General features: G+C 41.7%; 1 pseudogene; it reads left to right on the top strand.

Annotated features, from left to right (window-relative positions):
* The window catches only part of LOC148898532 (uncharacterized), a 143,227-nt pseudogene extending 136,413 nt beyond the window's left edge, over positions 1–6,814 (top strand).
* The last annotated feature ends 7,231 nt before the right edge of the window (positions 6,815–14,045 follow it).

Genomic DNA, 14,045 nt, shown 5'->3' on the forward strand with positions numbered 1-14,045 from the left:
TGTAAATGCCACATCATGTAAAGGCAGGCAGGATATGACGTATCAGGAAGTACAAAATGTAAACAAAGATTACAGATTGATGTTTAGAGATGTTTGTATGGCGACTTACCCCAACGTCTCCACCCCGAGGAACATATTTAACATCGGTGGAGGTGAACAGAAAGAAGAAAGAAAAAAAATGAAAATCACAAAATAGAACAATCACAATGGAAAAAAATCTCAAATTGAAGTTATGTCATCGCTACAACAGTCAAATTTTCATGGCATCCTGAATGGTGATCACCAGGACGACGAGGAGGAACGAAAGCATTTGTCGCAAGCAGGCCCCAGGGTGTGGTACAGATGAGCAGGTGTCTGGGAAAAGGTGTGTGATCTGTCGACGCGGCTCCAGCGACGTGCATCGGGAATCTTCTTGACGAACGATGTCCTGGCGAATCCAGACGAAGCTTGTGGCTGCTAAGACGGCTAGCAGCTCAGCAACCGGTCCATCCCACGTTGGCGTGGCCCACGTCATCTTCTTCAGACCGCAGCTCCGTCCTGTGGAGAACAAAAGAAGACTTGTGCCAGGTCACATGGCGAAAGGATGGTTTCATTCTACACATCACACTTTCTTGACGTTTCTTTCCCAATCAAAGTCTGTCTCATCTTTTAGGCTCTGCAATGCATTCTCTCACAGAAATGGCAGTAAATCACTGTTAGATGTTAGTTGGTTCATACATGTTAGTGGTTAGTGGGTCTGCATTTCTGGAGGGCACCACTTTCTTGCGGAATGACGTTGCAGCCAACATCACTCATCACCAAAAGTGAACATTTTGGCAGTGATGATCTGAGCTATTGTCACTCCCCCCTTTGTTGAGACATGAAAAGTCTCAATTTGCCAACTGGGAACGTGTTTGCGTGGAACACAATCCGTCTTTGACATTGCACAGATTATCAATTTGTATAAAACCATTTGTCACTCATTGTTCCAAAATTTTGGAGGTCAAATGTTTGCATGTCGCCACATTGGCTGGGTGGAGGACAGCCTACCACAATTCTTCAGCACAAGTTGACATGGTCAGCAACATTATGGGAATCTGCGTAAATGGTCACCATACTCTCCTTTTGTCATTCAGTTGGAGGGCACGAGTTGACAGTTTCGCTTCTGCATAGGACAACCATCGCACAACCCAGCTTCATCTCCGGCCACCCTGGCATGGACTCCCCAGGAGCTCTCCTGAAGAATCTCCTTCTCCCTGTATCTGAAAGATACAATATATCTGATTCCGCCTGAATCTCTGACTGGCATCGGTGCCCACTCAACTCATTTGCCAATTTCATTTTTACCGTCAAAAAATGCATTTAATGTGCACTGCATCCAATTCATAGTAATAATGATAATTCGCAATCAAATCAATCATGACAGGTTATCCTGCACTTTTAGTCGTAACTATCAATTACTTTTGAACTGACAAATGTCATCACTGTACGAAAAGGTAGCCAGAAGATAAATCAACATCTGCCAGAAGTCTTAATAAACGCTGGATTTCCTCCATTGCATCTCCAACGTTGAATATTTTTCATTCGATCAAGCCTCATTGTAACAATTCGTCGCTCGCTAGATGGTTGGATGAGAAATATGGGTAAAATAAAAATTGTCATGCATTTGAATCAATGCCAAACACTATACTTTTGGAAATCTAAATTATTATCAATAAGCGCTTTGTCATCGATCCCAAATCATCCGTAGGGTGTGCCAACTCTAGTTCTTCAGGTGCATGACACCAGCCGTTGCGGCCTCTCCTTTGCTTGATCTCCTATGACAATTGAAGCAGAAATTAAATTTTGTTTCCAAAGACACCACGAATCAAAATTCAGTTCGGATGATACTGTGATTCAGCAGCGTCTTCGTAGAAAATCACAGGTTGGGTGGATGCAAATGGCTTGTGCATCCCACAGTTCATCAATTCGTCCTGCAAATGGAACAATTTGCCATCTGCCAGCTCTGTCTGCGAATTGTTTCGGTTCACCACATCATCTGCATAAAAGCATAATGAAAAAAGCTTAGTCATCATATATTGCAAATCAATCTTGTCCTCTTCAAATTAATTTCTCTGCTTCGAAACTAATAAAGGTGAATCCGATCAAATTCAACTTGTTATCACATATATGAATCAAATCATCTGTTCTTTGACTTCAGAGGAATGACAATTGTCAGGTCAAAACAAGTGCAATGATAATGTCACAATCATTATTTCAATAAATCCATGAACTTCTCCTTGTAAAAAGTCCAATGATACCAACTGGTGAATCTCAAATCAATTATCAGCGAATCCATCAACATGCACCTTGTAAATTCCATTCAATTGAATATAAATGAACAGATAATTCAGTTTACTTGTCATGCCTTTTTCTTATACAGTAATTTCCGGACTATAGAGCGCACCTGATTATAAGCCGCACCCACCACATTTTAAGAGGAAAACCGATTTTGTACATACACAAGCCGCCCCTGTATATAAGCCGCATGTGCCCACATTAAAACATGTAACACAAACACAAACTTAACCCAAACCCGACTTCAAGTCCTGTGAATGAAACTAAATGTCCTTCACTAAAGTCCACAGTCCAAAAGTCACAGCCGGCAAAATGAACGGAAAATGATACTTAAAGGACAACCGACATCACTTTTTTGTTTCCTAACTGAAATGTCATCTGTGTAAGCTCTCAGTCGTACAGGAGTGGTCCATCGATGAAAAGGTTTCTTCAGCCGTCATCTGTACTTCTTTGTAGGTGTCGGACGTTTCGCTTCTTATCCAAGAAACTTCTTCAGACTAAACAAATTCTCAAAAAAAAATACATTATCAACATCGCAGGGATAATACTAGTGGGCCTCAATCCGCAGTACATTTGCACCTAAAAGCTAGCAACCACTCATTTGACGACAATGAGGTTAAAATCTTAGCGAAAGAACATTGATGGTTTGCTAGCTTTTAGGTGCATATGTACTGTGGATTGAGGCCCACTAGTATTATCTCTGCGATGTTGATAGTCTTTTTTTAAGAATTCGTTCTTGCCGCCGCCGCGTTCTTGCCGCCGCCGTGCATCCATTAACCCGGTTGACATCCAGCAAGATTCGTTTCATGTGGAATTCTGACTCCGACCTAGCGTTCCACATATTGAAAAGAGGCTCACTAGCCTTCCATTTTTAATCCAATCCAAGGATGGAAATTTAAAGATACTGGAAAAGCATATTGCATTCTCCCCACTGCTGTCCTCCATCGGACTGAAACACCTCAGCCAAATAATAGACTCAGAAATGAAAATCAGTCACCTCCTCTACATGAATGACATAAAACTGCATGCTCAGAGATAAAGGGTAATAGACTCCCATAGCCACACAACTAGAATCTACAACAGTGACGTCGGGATGTCTTTCGATCTTGAGAAATGTAGTCGGATGGTGATTAAGATAGGCAAGGTAGTCCTCACTCCCTGAAGGAACAATAGCAGACATTGACAACAGCTGCAAATACAGTGGTACCTCGGTTCTCGAACATAATTCGTTCCAGGACCCTTTTCGAAAAGCGATTTTTTTCGAACACCGAAACCACCTCTTTGCTCCTGTCACTTGCGAGTTGACAGCGGGGTGGGGGGGGGGAATTATGATGGGGGAATTAACAGTAAGAGCACTTCGCTGATATATGAAGGGAGGCTGCCAGAGAAAATATCGCTTGGCAATGTAATATACAGTGTAAGGGTGTATGTGCCTTCCCATTGAAATGTTTGAAATGTCAAATATGTGTTTTGTATGTTAAATGTCTGATTCAGAAAGGAATGAAAGTAGAAAAACAAAATACATGAGCTGCTGTAAAGGCAGCCACTCTCGCGGCGCCGTCTTGAAGTCAAACGGAAAAAAACCCAAAACTAAATAACAAATAATATGACAGCACAAAGACAATATGACAAAACAAAGACCCAGTGAGTCATTCATTCTTCAGGACTTGCTGTACCCTCTTTGTGATGACATGAAGCAGTTTTACACAAAAGAGGAGAGGATCAAAGCGTCTTTCCACCAGTGGATCAGGGACATCATGGTGGAACGTGCACGTCGACTACAAGCTAAATGTTGAAAGCAAACACGCAGCTGTAGTCAAAGTCAAAGTCAAAGTCAAAGTCAGCTTTATTGTCAAATATGCTAATATGCATGACATACAGCACAGATTAAATTACTGTCCTCTCGGACCCAGCATGCAAGGAACTTATAATTACTGTAACAAACATAAACATGAAAACGCCAATTTGCCGGGAGAGGGGAGCCGCTGCGTGTTCACGCGCCGCCATCTTGGGAAAAAACATTGAAAAAATAACTAATATGACAACACAAAGACACAGAGTCATTCATTCTTCAGGACTTGCTGTACCCTCTTTGTGATGACATGAAGCAGTTCTAGTTGAAAGAGGAGAGGATCAAAGCATCCATGTCAGCAGTGGATCAGAGACGTCATGGTGGAATTTGTACGTCTACTACAAGCTAAATGTTGAAAGCAAACACGACGCTGTAGCATCCATTGATGAAAATAGATTGTCTCACATCTCCTGTCCCACATAAATCTGCTTCATTTCCAAGCCGCAACAGTTCTACATACGCATCGGCGCTCTGCGCTGACGCTCGTTTCTTCTTATCGCGGGCTCTTCAAGCCATGCATCCATCCAGCCGCGGACTGTCCAACAGCACCGACCTTTCCGCTGAACAAAGCGGGACTGTGAAGATGCTGCCCAGTACACAAAAGCACAATGGCCTCAGAGCTGTCCAGTGATGTCAGTCGAATGGCAGCGACATTCCTCCCATTCAAAAAGAGTACTGGCATATTCATGCTGCCGAAAAGGCGCAACCGCTCAGCACAGTCTCCTCATTGATGAATGTCGTGGTCAAAAATGCTGAAAAACAATTCGTATCATTTCCACATGACACACAACAACACAAAGTGACAAAAGAAAACACAAGACAAAAACAACAACAAAAGCAAGGCTCATGAGAGCACTTGCTGACGGCTGCCTACTCGGGCGCCATCTTGGACTTCTTTTTTTGTAGGGCAGCACGGAATTGTCACAGTTGCGGCAGTGGATGACCCCAAAAATCAGACAGGAGGGAGGAGCAGACAATATGTATTTAAACACTGAGAAAACCATATCCAAAACTGACAAAATCCAACAAGAACTCAAACAAACAACATTAAAAAAAACATAAAAAACAACATGGCATAAAAAAAATGATGTGATGAACACAAACCAAGAAAAGTGGTGACAGCAATAATGACCGACATCTTCCCCGGCAGAAATGAGTATACCCGTTTTCTCAAAATGTTCTTTTTTCAGTTGTAGACAAGTATAGTTAAAGAGTTTGATGTTTCTCTTTACAGTAAAGTCTCGTTATATCGATATCGGATATATCGATAGTCCCGGTTATATCGATACTATTTCTATGAACGCAAGGAGAAAATTACATGCAAACAGGGTCGGATATATCGATAGTCCCGGTTATATCGATATTTTTTCCGACTCCCTTGAATATCGATATAACGAGACTTTACTGTATATAGAGAGAGAGATAGAGAGAGAGAGAGAGATATAGAAAGAGAGATATCGAGAGATAGAAATAGACAGAGATAGAGATATAGAGAGATAGATAGAGAGAGAGATATAGAAAGAGAGATATCGAGATTACTTTACAATCCAAGAAGGCTAGTTGGTTCTCTTGAATGTCCTCACGAGTAAATTTAATGTTGAAGTCTACAGAGTTGAGATGATCTGTGAAGGATTGAATTTCTTGTTTCTTAATTATGACAAAAGTATCGTCCACATATCTAAACCAGTGTCTAGGTTTAGTCCCTGGGAAGGATGTGAGGGCCTGTTTCTCCATCTCTTCCATGTACAGATTAGCCACTATGGGTGAAACTGGTGAGCTCATAGCACAACCATGAATTTGTTTGTAAAATTTCTCCCGAAATTGTAAATACGTAGTATTAAGGCATTTATAATCGAAAGATGTATTTATAATCGAAAATACATCTGTTTGTCTATATGTTTTCCTTTCTCTAACTTTTGGAGACAGTCAATCATTTCTTTCTTGTATCTATTGGAAGGGTCCCTTTTTAGTTGCTCATAAGTAGAAGAATCACTGATTAACCTATTTATTTTGTCTTCATCATCCAATGTGTTGAGAAGTACTGTGCATCTGCCCTTGTCTGCTGGCAAAATAGTAATATTTGTATATTTTTGTAGAGTAGTTAACGCCTTTCTCTCTTCTAATGTTAACATGGAAGAGATGGAGAAACAGGCCCACTCCTGTACGACTGAGAGCTTACACAGACGTGTCAGGTGTGATGTGTGATAGAAGGGTTTCGGCGAGGATGAAAGGAAGAGTGTATAAAACGGTGGTGAGAGCAGCCATGATGTTTGGACTGGAGACAGTGCCACTGAAGAAAAGACAGGAAGCAGAGCTGGAGGTAGCAGAGCTGAAGATGTTGAGGTTTTCTTTGGGAATGACCAGGTTGGATAGGATCAGGAATGAGGACATTAGAGGGACAACTCATATTAGAGGCTATGGAGACAAAGTCAGACTGAGATGGTTTGGACATGTCCTGAGGAGAGAGAGCGACTATATCGGGAGAAGAATGCTGAGCCTTGAACTGCCAGGGAGGAGCCCGAGAGGAAGACCGAAGAGGAGGTTTATGGATGTGGTCAAAGAGGAAATGAAGGTACCTGGTGTGAGAGAAGAGGATGCAAAAAACGGGTTACAGGGAGGACACTGATTCGCTGTGGCGAACCCTGAGGGGAAAAGCCGAAACGAAACGAAGAAGAGGATGAGGTTAGAGGTGTGGGAAAGGACGTTGTTACGAGACTTGCTCCGACACCCTTCGTCGTAACTGTGTTTTTCACATTCACACATGCATTCATTTTTTTTCGAGCATTTTCAAGTGTTGCACATCAAATGTGTAGTTCAATGGATGATAGTGGATGGGAACCTTCCCCCACAAGCTTGAATATTTGTGATAACTGCCAATTCATCAGACAAATACGACAAGTGTGGAGTAGTGCGAGGGGGAGATCGAAGAGCTTGGAGAAACCTCGAGTTTTCTTTAACAGGAAATCTTGAGATAACGATTGATGAAAACCCAATAGAACATAGTCTTAGTTGTATTCTTCAGGTTTTTTTTATTGATAAAATAATTTGTTTTTTTTCTAGCAAGCATTAACAATATCATCTTCTTTTCCTTTGGGCTTTTCCCTTCACGGGTCGCCACAGCGAATCAGTGTTCTCCATTAACCCTGTTTTGTGCATCCTCAAATATCAAACAATGTTTAAAGGACAACCGACGTCTCCGGACAAGTTGTGTCCATAATTTGTAAAATCTACTGAGCGTATTTTACAAAGATTCCACCGCATAGAGCTATATTTTACCTTTTAAGACTTGCGCTGAATATTCAGGAAGTCTTGTTTTTGAGTTGGTGGTGAGTCCGTACGTGACGTCCCTTCGGAACCCCCCTGACCAAAAAAAGACACACTGTAGCAGTCCTTCCATCACGTCGTCTTTGCTGCTGTGAAATGTAAATTTCTCCACTGTGAGACTAATAAAGGCATATCCAATCCAATCCAATGTATTTTGCTGTATTGTTTGGTCTGAGAACCTTGTGTTGCACCCAAAAGCCGCCAGAAGAGGGTGTCCAGGCTCCATATAAGGAATTTATCAGCCTGTGGAAACGGAGGTGGCCACAGGAGGTCGCCATTTTCTGCCTCTTTTCTGGTGATCCGTTTCTCCCCAATGTTGCTTCAAAATGGCATGGAATAAATTCTTTAATCGATTGCAAACATGTTTTCTTTCCTCGTCAGAACTATGGAATCATGTTCATAACAGGAGGTGTAATAAGAAAGCATATTCTCCGAATCTGAAGCCATTGTTTTGATTCTCCAGAAATGGAAGACGTCTTGGTGTGACGTCACGAACTGGGGGTGGGTCTTTCTGAAAATGCACAATTCGCAGCTCAATTTTTTGCAGATTTTGGACACTTTAAGTCATTTTTATTGGTGTTTTGCATTTGAATAAAAATGTCATACTGCGTGTTTTGGGTATTTTAGATGCTATAAAACGTTTTTCTGATGTCAGTTAAGAAACAAAAAAGTGATGTCGGTTGTCCTTTAAATAGGAGACAATAAACGCTTTTACAATGGGAATTAATGACATAAAGTTATTATATCTCAAAAAGTCTTAAAGTGAGGCAGCGGTCCACATCTATAATACTGTAAGTATGAGAGACAAATGTCAACCATTAATTAAACGATGCAAATATGAAGAACAAATATACGGCAAGACCAAGGTAAAATATTTTAACCTGCGTAAGAACAAAAGGAAATATCTATTCAAGCCTCACCTAATGACGGCGTGACCTTTCCGATGGGCATACAGAACAAGTTGCTTCTTTCATTTGCGGCTGCAAGGTAACATTTAAAACATCAAAGCGAGATTCATTATCGTACTGTCCGCTGATTGTGGTCCATATAACATAACACAACTGGTGAAGCACTCCTTCCCTGGCGTCTGATATACAAATATCAATCCAAAATAGAAGGGCCTATATTTCACTTTTGACCTTCATTAAAAATTTATACTTTGTGGTCAGAATTGAAGTACCCATTTTTTTTCAAAATTGCAATCTGTTAGACAATGTGATATATATTTTATTTTATTGAAGTGACACCAGAAGGCTCCTTGTGTTGCCGTTACAGACTCCAGACTTCTTCATTTCCTTTTGGCTTTTCCCTTCAAGGGGTCGCCAGAGCAAATCAGTGTCCTCCATCTTCAGATGTTAGATTCGCATCTTTGTTTTGGCCAAGCTTTTACGTCGGATGCCCTTCCTGACACAACTTTCTATATTTTTCCTGGCTTGGGACCGGCTGCAGACAGCAACTGAAAAAGACATGAAAAACAATGGCATTATGAAGAAACAAGGCAAAAAGGCATTGTATAAAAATGGCATTATGAATATGTTTTGAAAATAAAAAATATAGATATATTCTTGTTTCTTGACTTTCTTTATATGCCTTTTATTGAACCTACAAATGTGTCAGATCATTTTGCCTCACTCAATACGAAGCCTCTTGGAATGTATATCAAAAAGCTTCACACCCTTGTTCAAATGACAGATTTTTGTGGTTTTTAAAACATGAGATCAAAATACTTCTGTTTGGCTGGTTCCCAGTTCAGGGTGTCACATGCCTACAGCCTGAAGGCAGCTGGGATAGGCTCCAGCATCGTCACGACCCTAGTGAGGATCAACAGATTAGAAAATCAATTTTTAGGAGACGAATATACCTTTAGACAACTCCATGAAAAGGTTTCTTCAGCCGTCATCTGTACTTCTTTGAAGGTGTCGGCCGTTTCGCTTCTTAGTCTTACTGGTAGTATCGGCCCTATATATATTTATATCCCTACTGTCCAGACATGGCGGTGCCAGACTCTGCGATGATGGGTCCCTGCTCTCAGGTTGGGGGGAGCAGAGGACTAATTCCTGCGGCCAAAACTACCTACTTTAGTTCGCTTGGATAAGAAGCAAAACGTCCGACACCTTCAAAGAAGTAGATGACAGCTGAAGAAACCTTTTCATCGATGGACCCCTCCTGTACGACTGAGAGTTTACACAGACGTTTAGACAGCTAGCATAGGCATGCTATGACCCAAGTGAGGATTAGCGGTTCCAAGAATAAATAAGACCATCATAAAACCATTAAAAAATGTTTTTTTTTCGGCATTAGAACTCGGCCTGAAGAAAAGGCGATGTGGCTGTTCCGTCTAGTCAAAACGCTTGTCTAGGTCACGTGATACATACCGCTAAAATTAGCCCACCGTAAGCTAGCAACATGAGTAAAAAACAAACGTCTTATTTTGTTGTATTTATCCGCCGGTCTGTGAATATATTGTCTGACATTAAACCGGTCCGTGGCGCAAAAAAAGGTTGGGGACCACCGTTCTAATCGGATTGTCCTGCCATTTTTTGTCACGTCTGACGCAGAAGTCAAAGAAACAACATCCTCAGACACAATAGAGGGATTGTGTTTGTTCAAATATCTCCGTCAGAAGAATGCGTCCAAATCTTTCCAAGGCCTTAAATTGTACTCTGAAACACAGATAACATAGTCATCATCAAAGGGACAAGATATGGCACATCAGTAAAATTAGAGAACTGGATGTCCCTCCAAAATTGTTGCATTAGCGGAAAACGTCTGTGTAAGTTCTCAGTCGTACAGGATTGGTCCATCGATAAAAAAGGTTTCTTCAGCCGTTATCTGTACATCTTTGAAGGTGTCGGACGTTTCCCTTCTTATCCAAGATGCCTCTTAATCACTTATGCTGATGAGGCGATAACAGAGCAAATAGGGCAATCAGGCCAGCCGTTAGTCAGGACAATAGGAGGAGTCAGTGGAGCCGCAGAGAGTAGTCCTCTGCTCCCCCAACCTGAGAGCAGGGACTTATCATATCAGAGTCCGGCACCGCCATGTCTGGACAGTAGGGATATATATAGGGCCGAAACTACCAGTAAGACTTTAGTTCGCATCTTGGATAAGAAGCCAAACGTCAGACAGCTTCAAAGAAGTACAGATGACGGCTGAAGAAACCTTTTCATCGATTGTCCAAATTATAATAAAAAGAGTGTCTGAAAGTCATGACAAAAAGTTAGCGGACACCGGGGCAGACAACTCTGAACAGTTGCCTGCCCGGCCATAAAGTTGCCTGCCCCATATTCCAGGTATCCACAAAATAGTATGTAAATGCCAAATCTTTCATATTACTCGAGACAAATGTATTAACTGATAAGGGCTATTTTTGACGTTTGAAAGACAGTTAATAAATTGGGTTGCGGTGTTCTAACTGTGCTATGAGGTTTGCACACACTACATTTAATGCTTTAGTATATCCGGCCCAAACACTCCCTCCACATGCTCCGAGCCCGGCCCCTCTGTCAAATTTTAGAACCCATTATAGTCCGCAAGTCAAAAGGTTTGCCCACCCTTGCTCTAGCAACTCCCCATGACGCCATTCAGCACAATGGGTGCTGATAATGGAGAGATGTGCCGGTTTGTTCACTTTGAAGAGCCACAAAATAGCCTTCGTGATGTACAACACCCAGCTCTTTGTCTGCAAAACCCACCTCACAAAAACCACAAACAGTAGTTGTGTGAAAACAAAAGAAAATCAATTAAAAGACCCACCCTAATGAACAAGGGCCCCACCTAAATGATGCTGATATAAGCCCTCCATTACAGACTAGGAAACGTCAGACGAGACACTGAAGCAGGACTGACAACACAAGGTCTGAGAGGGGCTCCAGGAGTAAAATTGAGTGTGTGTGGTGAGTACTTTTTGTCATTTTGAAGTGTTTTCTGGGAACAAAATTTGAATGTTGGACATACGTATTTGGATTGGCGTTGTGTACAATCAAGACAAAAACGTGCATTTGGACTCAGCTCGCATTGGACAATATCCAGTAAAGTCTCGTTATATCGATATTCAAGGGAGTCGGAAAAAATATCGATATAACCGGGACTATCGATATATCCGACCCTGTTTGCATGTAATTTTCTCCGTGCGTGCATAGAAATAGTATCGATATAACCGGGACTATCGATATATGCGATATCGATATAACGAGACGTTACTGTACTTCTAAACTACACGTATGACCAAAAAAAAAAACAATTTTGAATCTGGAGAAAGATATGTGTATGCCATTTTTCATTATACATTTCTCGGGGCATTTATAAAAGATCCAGCCTTCGGGAATACAATTTTGAACAAGCACAAATTAACTGTACACTGTCATTTTTCTTTTTAATTCCAGCGCAAAGTGCTCTTGTGCATAAAAATTACAACACCCAATGGTTGAACAGGAAACCGGCATCAGGTTTAAGAGAACAATTTGTGTTTTTTTTTTTCACAATTAAAAGCTCACTCTAAATTGTAATATTATTGAGGTTTTTTTTGTTTGTTTTATTCATTTTTATTTTTAAAAAATAATCAAGAGGCCGCCCAAAGAGTGTGCCAGCTAGGCAGACTCTCTCTGACTATGGACTTTAAAGGACAACCGACATCACTTTTTTGTTTCCTAACTGACATCAGAAAAATGTTTTATAGCATCTAAAATACCCAAAACACGCAGTATGATATCTTTAGTCTAATGTAAAACACCAATAAAAATGACTTCAAGTGTGCTGAATCTGCAAAAAAATTGAAACCGGAAGTGGCCAGTTTCAGAAGGTCCTGCCCCCATGTTCGTGGTGTTACGGTAAGACGTCTTGCCTTGCTCTCGAATCAAAACAATGGCTTCAGATTTGGAGAAGAGGCTTTCTTGTTACTCATCCAGTTATGAATAGGATTCACATAGTTCTGAAGAGGAAAGCATACATGTTTGCAATCGATTAAATCATTTATTCCGTGTCATTTTCAGGGGGGAAATGTAGCACCGAAAAGCGGCAGAAGAGGGCGACAAACCTCCGTGGAAAGCTCAGTGGAAACGGGCTGATTAATTCCGTACATTTTTTGTCAGTGAATATCAAATAGATGCTCAGTGCCACACACAAGGATTCACCATCGTGTTATTTATGTTTTCCTTCAAATTTGGCCTTCAACACGGATCAACACGAAGTTTTCAGACCAAACAAAGTACCGCAAAATGCAATTGTGTGTCCTTTCTCGGTCAGGGGCGTTCCTTCAGTGACGTAGGGTGAGGACTCGTCACCAACTCAAAAACAAGACTTCCGGAATATTCAGCGCGAGTCTTAAAACAAAATATAGCTCTATGCGATGGAATCTTTGTAAAATACGCTCAGTAGAAGACATTTGAAACGATTTTACAAATTATGGACATAACTTGTCCGGGGCGTCGGTTGTCCTTTAAGAGCAGTTTAATAGGCATTGAGGCATTGACATTTAAAACTGATCCAGACATGTATTTGCCCATTTGCCAACTGTTGCATGTCAGGGTTTGCGAGATGGTGATGCTTGTGGATCCCAAAAAAGCAGGCAGGAGGGAGCAGTAGCTTGTATTTGACAAATTGTATTAAAATAAAGTCAGCAGGAACAAAAAAAAGAAGTCATTTGAAGCCATTTTACAAATTATGGACACAAACGGAGACATCGGTTGTCCTTTAAAGTGCATGTTTAGTGTTGACTCCACGTTCATCAAGGACAGCAAATTTAAGATAAGAAAATTGGTCTCACAATGGAGAAATTCTCAATTTACAGCAGCAAATGTATGAAAAGAAGAAGAAGAACAAAATATCGGAACTTGTGTAAAGCAGCCAATCTTCTTGACACTCAATAAGAGAATTCCATTCAACAGGGACAACGTAAAGCTTGGAAGTGAATTGTCATATGTCTTCTCAGGGGCAGTCGAGAGACCTCTGAGCATAGCATGGAACCTGGGCCTCACCAAAATGACAGTGTCCGAGATGCCAGTTTTCTCACGGTGTTGACCTGATGGACTCTCGATGTACGTTTACAATCCTGTTTCACTGTCTTTTAGGACATCATCAGCCACAATGACCATTCTCAAGGTGTTCACAGTTGCCATTGTGCTGTTTGGTAAGTCATCAAACTCTCATCAACTATAAAAACGCAAGAAGTGATAGCGCACCATGAAACAAGATGTCAATTATTTATCACAGGAACCAGCTGTTTTTCCGCTAAGATAAAGAGACAAATAACAGGCGATACAGATGTTGGAGTTCAGTCACTCCCATTAGCATCTGCATCACCACCTGGACCACCTGGGGGACCGCCTGGATCACCTCCAGGACCACCTGGGGGACCACCTGGATCACCTCCAGGACCACCTGGGGGACCACCTGGATCACCTCCAGGACCACCTGGGGGACCACCTGGATCACCTCCAGGACCACCTCCAGGACCACCTGGGGGACCACCTGGATCACCTCCAGGGCCACCTCCAGGACCACCTGGGGGACCACCTGGATCACCTCCAGGACCACCTCCAGGACCACCTGGGGG

The sequence above is a fragment of the Hippocampus bargibanti genome, linkage group LG05, assembly GCF_051943395.1.
Source record: "Hippocampus bargibanti isolate YZ-2025 linkage group LG05, ASM5194339v1, whole genome shotgun sequence".
Lineage (NCBI taxonomy): Eukaryota > Metazoa > Chordata > Actinopteri > Syngnathiformes > Syngnathidae > Hippocampus > Hippocampus bargibanti.